This window comes from Pongo pygmaeus, chromosome 10 (assembly GCF_028885625.2).
Source record: "Pongo pygmaeus isolate AG05252 chromosome 10, NHGRI_mPonPyg2-v2.0_pri, whole genome shotgun sequence".
NCBI lineage: Eukaryota > Metazoa > Chordata > Mammalia > Primates > Hominidae > Pongo > Pongo pygmaeus.
The window spans coordinates 125,785,710-125,799,366 of record NC_072383.2 but is presented as its reverse complement, the minus strand read 5'-3'; the positions used below and the strand labels follow the sequence as shown (position 1 = coordinate 125,799,366).

Genomic DNA, 13,657 nt, shown 5'->3' with positions numbered 1-13,657 from the left:
TATTTTCGTTTCATCAGTAAAACTGGAAATTTGTATTGCGGAATTTAAGTGAAATAATGCAGATAAATCACAGGAACCTAAAACTGTTTTTCTTAATAGAGAGATAGATATAGGTAAACATATAGATAGAAAGATATATAATGTATGTAATATGTATGCAATAGTATTACAATTATATTGTATTACAATATATGTAATATGTATACTATTGCACATGTATATGTAATATGTACATGTGCAATAGTATACATGTTACATACACATATGTAATAGTATACATATTACACATATGTATATTTAATATGTATACTATAGCTCAGCTACAATATAAATTATTACTAGAGAGAGCTAGAAATCCTGCTGATCAAGTAACAAGAGTGAAGAGGCTAAAGGTGGTTCTTTTGATATTAGTAGCCACATCCAGGTGAGATACTAAATTTGCATCATCATCACCTGACTTCAAGTTTTTATCTTTATCTTTGATTTTCAGTAGTTTGAATATGGTTTGTCTAAATAAAATATAAATTACTAAATGTTTAAAATGATTAAGAGGAATTGAAAGTAGTTTGTCTAGTCGAAGTAAAATTTACCAAAACAACCACAGAACATACTTTTCATATCCAGTGGGGTGATTTCAATCTGATACGCATATAGTTGGAAATCCAAAAGGAGATGGCAGAAAAGATGAAGGGGAAAAATTATTCAAAGAAGGAATAGCTGAGAATTTTCCAAAAAGAATCAAACCATTAATCCAGAAACCTCAGAGAAGAACACAGGGTTTTTGTTTTGTTTTTTTTTTAAGCTAAACAAATAATATTTGAATTCTGAAAATCAACAATAAAGACAAAAACTTGAAGGCAGGTAGCAAATGGAAAGACATTTCAGGGGAAAGGACTTTGAGTCAGGATGCAATTAGTGAAGAATGAGTCCACCTGTGACTGATTTAACTGTTTAATTTTCTCCAGAGCATCGAATCGGATAAAGAAAAAAACGCTTGCACTCTCGGAAGCTTTCTGGTTCTTGTCACTCCTTCTCTGTGTCTTGTTCTTCTGACTGCAGCTTTGGTGGATCTGGGGCTGGTTCAAATTGCTGACCTGAAGATTCCCAGCATGGATCTAATGTCTAATGAGGATGAATTGATGTCCCGAACACTCATGGAAACATCCACCTTTACGGCTGCAGAACCTCTTCAGCACTGATGTGAACTTTACATGGAGGAGAACTCATTAAAAACGTGCGCTTCTGGACCACCCCAAAGATTCTGATTGGAAGTTCTAGAGTCAGGCCCTGGAAGGCATATTATTCACACAGCATCCTTCAAGATTCTGATGTATGTGTCATATTATTGAACCCTCATGGCACCACATTGAGTTAGATGCTATGACTATCCCCACTATACAGAACAGGAATGTTAAGCTCACAGGCCCAATATTCAAAACTAATAAGTAACAGAAATTAAGCTCAATTCCACACCTATCTGAGACCCAAAACCAGGTCTCCAAGTTGCTCTTAATCTTTTCCCCACACTGCCCATCCCTTCTTTCTGTCTCCTACCCTTGTGACATTGAGACAGGCAGTGGCTCTACCAGGGGAACTAGAACGTATTTCTTCCCTAGTCTGGAGAAGCAGAACACTGAGCATAATCAGTGCTTCTCAAGCTTTAATATGCACTTGAATTACCTGGAGATCTTGTTAAATATGTAGATTTTGATCCAGTAGTTTTGGGATGGAACCCAAGACTTGGTGCTCTTAACAAGCTCCCAGGTGTGGATAGTTGCAAGTTGATGTACAAATTTGTCTGTCAAGAGCTAGACATTATCTTCTCCTGAAAATCTTTCAGTTTTATCAGATTCAATAATGTGCGATTCAAGTAAATGCAAACATTTAAATGTCACGCCCTTCAGCAAGCCTGGGACACAAGAAGGAGAAAACTTGTTCTTCAGAAGCTCCGTCAGTGTCTACTGGGAAGGCAGATGTGTTCAGCACTGTAATATAAACAGGAATCTTACATGAGTGTGTTAATTTTGGTCTTAAAAAAATAAACCTTTGATTAGAGCACAAGAAAGTGAAAGAGGAGTAGGGGGAGAAGAATATTAAGACTTGGACAGGGAAAGAAGGGATTTTGAAAAGAGTAATATTGGAATGAGTTTTTTAATTACTAGAAATTCAAAAAATAACAGAAACAGGCCGGGTGCAGTGGCTCACGCCTGTAATCCCAGCACTTTGGGAGGCCGAGGCTGGTGGATCATGAGGTCAGGAGTTCAAGACCAGCCTGGCCAAGATGGTGAAACCCCCGTCTCTACTAAAAATGCAAAAATTAGCCAGGCGTGGTGGCAGGTGCCTGTAATCCCAGCTACTCAGGAGGCTGAGGCAAAGAATTGCTTGAACCCAGGAGGTGGAGGTTGCAGTGAGCCAATATCGTGCCATTGCACTCCAGCCTGGGAGACCGAGGGAGACTGTTTTAAAAAATAAATAAATGAAAATAAAAATAAATAATAGAAACAAAATACCACTCACTGACATGTGTGCTTACACCTTATGTGCTTGGAATTTTGCATTGTCTTGTTAGCTCCATAGCAACCCTGTGATATCAGTATTAATATTATCCCCATTTATCAGATGAAGAACTTGAGGCTGAAACTGGTTAAGTAAACTCACCAAAGGAAACCCAGCCAGCATGAGGTGCAGCTCAGGTTTAAACCCACTGTCTGGCTCGCTGTCTGGCTCGAGAGTGACCTATGGAAAGAAGGGCATGCAGAAGGACCATGCCACTGCACAGGGTGTCCAGGGAACCTCAGGCCATTTCACAAGGACAAGCTCAGGCAAAGTGAGTCCACCTCTAAGAAGAGAGACTGGGGAGGTGGAAGGAAGTTGCTTTGGTGGATTGGACAGTCATGCTGATGAGTCAGGGCTCTTGTTTGTGAGCAATCAGGGGCATTTCACGGTTCTTGATGAAGAGAGCAAAGATCAGCTGGTGGCCATCAAGCAGACCAAGAGTTCTTTCCCAAGAATTTATAATAACTGGAATTTCTATACATCTCCAGAATGCATGCATATTGAAACCCATTATGCAACCTTTGCTGACATCAAGGCGCCAAAACATCTACAAATGTAATCATTTACCATGACCTACGTAACTAATACAGTCCCGGTCCAAATTACCCTTAAGCTCCTGACAAAAACAATCCTGTCACTTTCTAGATGCATCTGGAGAACCCATAGAAACCTAGCATAACCCTCCTATCTCAATCAGACTTAAAGGTCCATCAATACCGTGAAGGATAATCCACCGCGGTGCACTCAGTCCTCTCTTGCTGAGATGCCCCTCTGCACTCGGCTGCAGCGTTCTTCCCATCTAATAAGACATTCCATTTCAAGCCTATGCTGTTGTTGGTAAATTCTTCTTGCTACCCATGAGCGAACCACTCTCTACTGCCGGGGCTGTGACACCTCGCTGGACACCTCACCTGGCACTTGAGAAGGAAACAGCAAAATGATCAGAACTTTCAGAAAATTAGTCTCAGTATCCCCCTATCAATCAAAGAGTGAATGCAGAAAATGTGTACATGTACTATGCAATACTACTCAGCCATAAACAGGAACAAAATAATGGCATTTGCAGCAACCTGGGTGGAGTTGGATATCATTATTCTAAGTGAAGCAACTCAGGAATGGAAAACCAAACATCATATGTTCTCACTTATAAGTGGGAGCCAAGCTATGAGGACACAAAGGCATAAGAATTATACAATGGACTCTGAGGACTCAGGGGGAAGGGTGGTAGGGGGATGAAGGATAAAAGACTACACATTGGGTACAGTGTACACTGCTTGGGTGATGGGGGCACCAAAAATCTCAGAAATCACTACCCAAGAACTTATTCATGTAATCAAACACCAACTGTTCCCCAAAAACCTACTGAATTTTTTAAACAATGGAATGGATTGACACAAGGAAGTGGAAGTCATAGGTTGGCATTCCCCCTAACTAAGAAGTTAACTATGAAATACTCAATGTAGTAAAACAGTGTAATTCTATCTCTTAGAGACGTTGGTGAGGACCGGGCACAATGGCCAGGAGAAAAGCTCAGGGCTTCAAGTGAGGAAGGAATGCTGAGAGGGATATGGTGGAAGCTGAATTAATAAGTTCTTTTCTAAATTTGCTTTTTTTTTTTTTATTTTGCTGTACATTGACAATTCATACTTGGATACGTTTACAGGGTAAAAAGTGATATTATGATCCATGAATACAGCATGGAATAATTAAATCAAGCTAATTAGTATATCTATCATCTCAAATACTTAAATAGTTTTTGTGGTGAAAGCATTTAACATTTACTCTTTTAGTGATGTTTCAGTGTACAGTACCCTATTATTGACTATGTTCACCATGTTGTGCAATAGGTCTCAAAAACATAAAAACATTCCTCTTGTCTAACTGAGATTTTATACCCTTTAACCATCATCTCCCCATTACTATCTCCCCTCCAGCCTCTGAAACCACCATTTTACTCTCTGCTTCTATAATTTGATTGTTTTGGATTCCACATATAAGTGAGAACTGCAATATTTATCTTTCTGTGCCTGGATCATTTCATTTATCATAATGTCCTCTAGTTTCATACCTGTTGTGGCAAATGGCAGAAATCCCTTCTGTTTTAAGGCTGCATAGTATTCCATTGTGTATACACACACACAAGGCACAAACACACATTTAAATTTTTAGATTTTTCACATTTTTAAAAATCCCTCCATCTGTTGATTGACACTCAGTTTCGTTCTTCATCTCGGCTGTTGTGACTAGTGCTACAAAGATTGTGGAAGTACAGAGATCTCATCGATAAACTAATTTCAAATCTTTTGGGTAAATACCCAGAAGCAGGATTGCTGGACAATATGATAATGCTATTTCTAGTTTTTCGGAGAACCACCATGCCATTATCCCTAATAACTTTGTTAATTTGCATTTTCACCCACAGCACACAAGTGTTCTCTTTACTCTATATCCTTGCTGCCTGCTGCTTCCTATTTTTTGGCTTTTTGATAACCTGGATTAACCAGTTTTAAAGATCCATTGCCTGTGGAACAAGAAAGGGAGAAAAAATGTCAAATGACCAGAATGCTTTTAGTCCCTGATCCTGGGAAGGCGGTTATTGATAACCACAACCAGATTCCCTAAATTGAGAAGAGCTTTGTGAGAGAAATCAAGCTCCCCTGAGGTCTGTGACTTTTGAAATGTCTTTAGGACATTGAAAACATAGATCTAGAGCCCGAAGGAGCAGCCTCCTCTCAGCTCCAACATCCTTTCTGTCTCACGTCCCACCTCTTTCATGAAGCGTGCCCTGACCACTCAGTCTGCACTGTGTTGTCCGTCGCTGACCCATTGTTGTGGGTGGACACGGTGCCCTAGTGTTCTGTGATGTAGTCTCCTATTATCTCATATGTTGGGTTCCGCTGAGCTGAGCTCTCCCTCACATTAGTGATGACATCTGTATTATTTATGTCTGAGGAGGTTATGAACTCCTGAAGCTTCATCTGAGTTCCAGTCCCTGGGGATTTGGGGGAATTTAACTCCATTGAGGATTAGAAGGTCATTGCTTCTCTATTATTTTGGCTATGCCCTTGATGTCTCTAAGATGAAGAAGCAACAACAATGACAATCACAGCAACAATAAAAATCAATACTGGCTGCTAAATTTTCTCTGAAAATATTTATTGGGCTGTGCATGGTTTAAAGAAAATATATGGGTTTATATGATTTTTAGACAGGGTAAAATTCTGCAGTTGAAGAAAACTCCCACCATTCCCTATTGCCTTAATCCTTTCCAGTTCTTCTACCCATCTGACTTCTGAAAGCACACATGTCTTCAGCCCCTGACCTGAGGTCTGTCTTCTGTCCTGTGGTGGTCTGCCTGGCTCCCCTCACTAGTACCACACTCACTGCCTTCACACCAACTGGAGCTCTTAACAATAATTGATCGTATTCTTTTCTTTCTTCACCTTCTTTTTTAAATTGTCAGCAGTGAGGCTTTATAATGAGTGTGTCTGTCATCAACACTCCATAGGCTGGCATTCCCCCTTACTAAGAAGTTAACTATGAAATAATCAATGTAGTAAAACAGTGTAATTCTATCTCTAAACTACTAAACTTACAAAAACACCAGATTCAATGGCATCTCATGCTAATCTGCCTGTGGAACAAAACCCCTGGATCCACAAGTTAAGACCCTCATACCATGCATTAGTATTCATTTAGTGATGTCTCTAGCAGACCCTGCTTACCTCCTTTTTCCTGGCTGACTCATTCCCACTCATTTTCTCTTGTTATATTTGCAGGCTCACTGCCCAGTAGAAGCTGAAAAGATTCAGTACGAGTAAAAGAAGAGATCAGAAATTTGCAGCTTGTCATAGAAAGGCGTTTGTTTTCTTTTTGTTTATTTGTTTTAAACTTTGATTTTAGGTTCAAGGGTTACATGTGCAGGTTTGTTAATACAGGCAAACTCGTGTCATAGCGGTTTGGGGTACAGACCATCTCATCTCTCAGGTAATAAGCATGGTACCCGACAGTTATTTTTCTTGATCCTCTCTGTCCTTCCATCTTCCTCCTTTAAGTAGGTCCCAGTGTTGGCTGTTCCCCTTTTTGTGTCTATTGGTTCTCATTATTTAGCTCCCACATATAAGCAAGAACATGCAGTATTTGGTTTTCTATTTCTGCATTCTTTCGCTAAGGATAATGGCCTGCAGCTCCATCCATGTTCCTGCAAAGGACATGATCTCATTCATTTCAATGCTGCATAATATTCCGTGGTATAAATGTACCATATTTTCTTTATCTAGTCTATTTTTGATGGGCATTGAGGTTGATTCCATATCTTTGCTATTGTGAATAGTACTTCAGTGAACCTATGTGTACATGTTTCTTTATGGTAGAACAATTTATATTACTTACTACCCAATAATTGGATTGCTGGGTCGAATGGTAGTTCTGTTTTTAATTCTTTGAGGAATCTCCACACTGCTTTCCACAATTATGCAGAAAAGTTCAATAACACTCATCATCAGAGGCTTCTGTTTTCTAAAACAAGCATATTGGTCTTTGAGTTATGTCTGGATATTTTCTGCTGGCCCCTCAAAGATATATTTTTTGTTAATCCTACTTCCTGCTCTGCACCCTGGGAGATGGAGGGCTGCAGTTTGCTGCCAGTTGTGGTCAGGCCATGAGAGATACTCCTAGAAGGTCAGAGGGTGGAAGGAGACAGCTCAGAGTGTTGATCCTCCTGGCTCTGTCCCAATGGTGTTGCTGCCCAGCATTGCTGTTTATGCTCCTCAACATGAGGACACAGCCTTGTCCTTGAGGGAGGCTGTCTCCTGGATTTCTCCAGGACCTAGAACCAGCTTTCTTCCATTTCCCACCTCAGGACAACGAAAAATAGGGGCTTCTCCTGGGTGCTTCCCAATCTTGTTTTTGTTCCTGTTACACTAACAGGATCGTTGTTAATTTTCCCTTCACTAAAATCTCTTTAGTCACTCATTTGAATGAACTATTTCTCACAGCTCTTCTAACTGATACAGGTTACTTTATTTATATTTTTGAAAATGACTCCTAAGGTGCTTCAGGATTTTTTACTTTATTTCCTCTTAGCCTGTGCCTGGTGGCCGGTTTTGAGGAATCTTGGATCCCTATTTCAGCATGAGGCTTTAGCATCTCTGGTTGCAATGAATGAAATGCAGCCATTCCAACAAATATATGCACACAATTTAAAAGTACCCACTGTCCTATAGCTGCCATTTACTAAATGAAAAGAGAATAATGCTGGAGGGTACAAACCATCCCCAGCCTTCGGTCTGGATAGAATGGTTATAAACAAAACAAAACAAAAAACAAATTTCTGTCCTGCACCTCAGAGACACACATCTTTGGAAATAAGTCTAGGTGTTTTCTGATGTTTTAAAATCCAATACACAGTATTCCAAATGCAAGGAGCCATATTGGATGGGGTGAGCTTAGTATGCACGCCTTAAGATGAACGTTTATGCAAATTAGCAGGTCCACTTGAAGGAATCCCTTCCAGAGAATCTGATGAGTGAGCTTCCAGCTTTGTGGATGCCATCAACATGTGAAAACTACCGAAGCCTCTGCAGGCATCGGCTGGGTCAGCTAGTTAGGAAGAAGCAGTAAAACAATCTACCTCTTCTCTATGGAACATACTTCCTCTTGTGTAATTAAAGAGGTGTAGGCCTGTTTCTGAGTTAGAAGAAAAGGCATTTGCAAAGAAGCAATAGAAACAACTCCGATGCCTGCTGGTCCTATGTCTGTGCAAGCGGAAGTTGTGTGGTTCCCACTCAGTGAATAATAGAGTTTATACCATACTTGCACTGCGTTATAGCAGGCTGTTTGCTTCCTAACTCCCCCTTCCCTCAACTCTCTCTTTCATAGATTCCTTTCTTCTGCTTGTGCACAGGATAGCATTGCTCTCATGGGTGCTGTTCACCAAACACATGGACTCTTCACCTCATGGGCTGAGGACTGCTGGTGCTGGCTGGGTGAGGTCATGTGACTATTTCTGGTCAATGAATTTTCAGCAGCGTTTTTAAAATAAAGTTTTGCTTATTGATATATCTTTGTACATTTTTTTCCTTCCTTCCCTTCCCTTTCTCCTTCCTTTCTTCCTTCCCTTCCTCCCTCCCTCCTTTCTTTCCTTTCTTTCTTTCTTTCTTTTTCTTTCTTTCTTTTTCTTTCTTTCTTTCTTTCTTTCTTTCTTTCTTTCTTTCTTTCTTTCTTCTTTCTTTCTTTCTCTTTCTTTCTTTCTTTCTGTCTTTCTTTCTTTCTCTCTTTCTCTCTTTCTTTCCTTCTTTTTCTTTCTTTCTTTTAATTACTTTCTTTCTTTCATGGAGAGTCTTCTTCTGTCTCCCATGTTGGAATGCAGTGGCACAATCATTACTCACTGCAGCCTCAAGCTGGGCTCAGGCAGTTCTCTCACCTTGGGCTCCCAAAGTGCTGGGATTATAGAAATTATAGTGAGCCATTATACTCAGCTATTGTACACATTTTTGAGATACATGTAATATTTTGATACATGTATATGATGTGTAATAGTCAAATCAGGGTAACTGGAATATCCGTAACTTCAAATATGTATATTTTCTTTGTGTTGAAAACATTCCAATTCTTCTCTTCTAGCTATTTTGAGATACAGAATAAATTATTATTAGCTATGGTTATGCTACTGACCTATCAAACACTGGGTCTTGCTTCTTCTGTCTGACTATGTATTCTATCCATTGATCAACCTCTCTTCAACGTCCGTTTTCCATACCCTTCTCTGCTTCTGGTTTTATAATCACTGAGAAGCTTTTTAAAAAGTGCTGATGTCTAGAACATTGAATTAGTGTCTCTCAGGATGGGATCTAAGAAACAGTGATATTTTAAATCTCCTGAGTTGACTTTACTATACAACTGATGTTGAGAACAGTTAGTTAGACCACAATAAAGAAAACAAAGAGAATATTCCTGGGCTTAGGTCGACTATGTTAATGGGTATATTGCATATGTCACATTTATGTTTTTTATTTTAACATTGGTGCCAATCACTGATGTCATTTCCATGAATAAAAGTTATTGCATTAAAAAAAAAGTTACTGCATTTCACAAGCAACATCCAAGAGCCCCTTTGGTCTATGGCACCTCCAAGAGTTATAAAGAAAGCCAAAGGCAGCCAGATGCAGGCATGCCCAGTTTCTCCTCCTTTCTGTCATGTTTTCTGTGATGCCATCATTGCCTAGGACATCACTGCACACATGGTCTTCTGATTCTTCTCTGTTGTTTCTCAAGTGCAACACCTTAACAAAGACAAGTACTGAAAGTGATTTAATTGAATTCAACATGGTGGTGGGAGGGGTGCCCTCCTAACTTACCAATAGCTTCTCTCCTTTCAGGTGCAGTCTAAAGATCCTTTGTCCCACCACACAGGAAACCAAAGATGCATCCTGGAGATTTAGCAAAGCTTAACCTCATATTACCTGAATATCTTTGCTTGAGACAGAATGAAGTGGCCATCTGTCCATTTCCCCTCAGGACTGAAAGCCCTGGCTTGTAGATCAACCTCATCCTCATGTATAGATTCCTGTGGTCCCAAACTTGTGTCCTTTGTTGAGCAACAATGGCTGAAATCTTCATCTTTTGTATTATCTCTAAGAGCTTTCTTTAGCCCAATTGTTTTAAGGATGGCATTTCTCATTTTCAAAAAAAAAAAGTAGCTTTCATTCTTTAGTGAATAAATAAAATGACCATTCTCATACCTTAAGATTCTTCTCTGCCTCCCCTAGATACACTAGGGTAGGGATGTCCACTATTTCTCAGCTCTCTTCACTGAGAATTATTACTCTATCTTCAGATAGCCAGCAGACTTGAATACTATATCGAAAAGGGGTCAGCAAACTCTGCCCACAGACAAATTCAGTTTGGAGGTCAATTCCAGCTGATAGCCTGTTTTTGTTCAGCCTTTGACCTGATAATTGATTTTACATTTTAAAAAAGTTATATAGGAGAAGAAAAGGAAGGAGAAAGGATGGGAGGAGGAGATGAAGAGGATGAAAAGAAAGAGGAGGAGGAGAAAAAGAAGAGAAAGAGAAGGAGGAAGGAGGCAGAGGAGGAGGATGAGGAGGAGGAGGAGAGGAAGAAGAAGAAGAAGAAGAGGAAGAGGAAGAGGAAGAGGAAGAGGAAAAGGAAGAAGAAGAAGAAGAAGAAGAAGAAGAAGAAGAAGAAGAAGAAGAAGAAGAAGAAGAGAAGCAGCAGCAGCTATAAAACCCAAGAAACTTAAACTGTTTGCTATTCAACTCTACGGCAAAAGTTTACCAACTCTTTGTTTGAGTCTGCATTATTTAATTTGCATATGAAAAATAAGGTCTATCTAATCTTATCCCAGTATTCAATTATTTTTAGTAGTGAAATGCTTTACCAAAATAAAAATACACCCCCCTCCAGAGTATATCACCTGCTGTACACTCTTAAGAATCACCGATCAATTTTTACTGCCTGAATCCCCAGGTAGGACTCAACATAATAACCCCTATTGACCCCCACTAAATATGTACTAGACTCTGCTTTACATAAATTGTGTCATTTAACCCAAAGAGGTAAACTACTGCTTACATACCTATTTTAAAAGTAAGGAAACTGATACGCAGAGAGGGTGGTGACTTGTCCCAGGTCCCAGAGCTACTCCATGCTGGAGCTGGGGCTTGGCTGCAGAGCCTGAGCTTGTATCACCCAACCAGCTGGTGTTTCTCATGGTCCATTGCTGTTTCCCCTGGATCCATTGCCCCTCTGTTTTCACACTGAGCATAGTGCAAGTAATTGCATCACACATGTTGTGTAGTACTATAACTTTCTCTGTCTTAAGCTGTCTTGCCAACAGACTTTGAGGTTGCTGAGGATGAGCTGGTGTCTCAGTCATCTCTCTTCAGTACCTGAAACAAAACCTAAATGTATTCAGTGATCAGCAGTGCTGCTTAGAATGAATGGATAGATAGGTGCATCAATGAACGGCAGGGAGTCATTTCTCTGATTGCGATTGCTCACTGTCTTCTGTGCCAAATGGGCTGAGGGTAGACAGCCCACAGCCCCTGACTCACAAAGAGACAGTCTCACTCACTATAAAGATTATTGGGAGATGATAATTTTCAGAGAAGGAATCATTGATATCTTCTGCCCAGAATCCCATGGCTTTAGAGACGTGCGTTTTTGAGGAGAGATTTTCACAGATTCTCTTCTTCACTGTTTGCAAACAACTGAGCCAACTAGTGGGGTTGATGAGTGTGTAGATTTTCCAAGGTCATAGTAGGTAACATTTGCATGTCATAATATGTAACATTTGTAGGTCATAGTGTGTAACACTTGTATGTTATAGTATATCACATTTGTAAGTCATAGGATATAATATTTGTAGGTCATAACATGCGACATTTGCATGTCATGGTATGTAATATTTGTAGGTCATATTATGTAACACTTGTAGGTCATAATAGGTAACATTTCCTAAGTAAGTTGGTCCACAGCCTGCTTCTCCCATCTACTCGCCTCCCTGTAACAATGTGCAGGCTGTTTTACTTTGTTGCTCATATTTCAACCTATTAATTAATTTTTAATATTTATAAGACTCATCGTGAATTCCCCAAGATAAAGTTGATTTCAGTAATAATCATAAGTAATGTATAAAACATAACATGTTCATTCTTTTTTTTTTTTTTTTTTTGATACAGAGTCTCACTCTGTCACCCAGGCTGGAGTGCAGAGTGCAGTGGTGCCATCTCAGCTCACTGCCACCTTCTCCTCCTGGGTTCAAGCGACTCTCCTGTGTCTTAGCAATTGCTCAACATGGCTTTTGCTTCTTCCAGACATTAGAATTTAAATGTTATTCAATACAACATTCAGCAGCAGTGGGTTTTTCATGCAGCTCCTTCAGTTGGCATTTCTGAACTCTCAGGAAGCATTCCCCTTTTATTTCCTTTCTTTATACAATGGGAATTCCCTGAGCAGACATGTTCAACTGCACTCCTCTTGGGAGCAGTACTGGTTTTTCACTGTTTCTTTCCCCCGGAAAACTGACACCCCCATTAAATATGCCCTCTGCCACCAGGCCTGCGAGAGCAACATGGGATATGCTAAGATCTCGATGAAGAAAACTGCAAACAATTGCATCCTTCGGACATAAAATCAGGACTTCCAGCTTCAGGGGGAAAAGTGATTATGTTCTTTCTTCTTTGTCTATTACATGTAATACAGGACTTGCAATGAAAAGTTTATAACATCTCTAAAGGATTTATAGATGTGATGCAAATAACATATATAATCGATTGTCTTTTTGGTTGCTCATTTTTTGTTCCAGCATTGAGTGACTGGTTGTGTTTGAGCAGGCTCTGCATTTATCAGGGGCTGCTTTTAGTTTGGGCAATTATAACGTAGTCTGTGCTGGGAAACGAGATTGGGTATTAGCTTCCTCAGTTTATCTTTAAACATCTATGCTCACAGCCTTTCATATCTTTTTGTTTCCTCTCCTCCTCTTTTATTTATATGTCTTTTTATTTTTGTATATGTATGCATATGTGTGTTTATAAAGAGATAGACATAGATTTATGCACCAAATCCTTAAGAATATACTATAAAGAAAATTTGTAATAATTTTCAGACCATGAATTCAAATGTACAAAGCATGTAGCTCATGTAATTTTCTACAAACGAACTTAATTTCAAATATAAGTTCCCACTTGTCCTACATCTCTGATGCTTTGGGATACCTTCATTTCTTTAAATTCTGAGGAAAGGGTTGATGCACAATCAGGGCGTTGGGATGGAGAAACACTGTTGCAGAAAAAAACAGTTGGTGAAAAGTGAATTTTGCAGCAGATGTAGATTGGTCCGAGGAGAGTCAGCAACTTGTTCACTTTAAAAAATAAATGTATCTACTGCAAATCATGGAACAATTAGAGAAATACTTCTCACTTGAATCTAGTTCTGATTTAATGGTCTGGAAATATTCTAAATGTTAGTCTGGAACAGGTCTTGTTAGAAAGTTGGGGGTTTAGGCCGGGCATGGTGGCTCACGCCTATAATCCCAGCACTTTGGGAGGCCTAGGCGGGTGGATCATGAGGTCAGGAG

The 13,657-nt window shown here is 39.6% G+C and overlaps 1 long non-coding RNA gene across 1 annotated transcript; it reads right to left on the bottom strand.

Annotated features, from left to right (window-relative positions):
* Positions 1-934: 934 nt before the first annotated feature.
* Positions 935-5,407, bottom strand: LOC129010636 (uncharacterized). The gene is made up of 5 exons (XR_008493042.1): positions 5,323-5,407; positions 3,274-3,473; positions 2,659-2,736; positions 1,681-1,985; positions 935-1,205 (listed from the first exon to the last, which is right to left on the bottom strand). It is a non-coding gene; the product is annotated as an uncharacterized LOC129010636 (long non-coding RNA).
* Between the last annotated feature and the right edge of the window lie 8,250 nt (positions 5,408-13,657).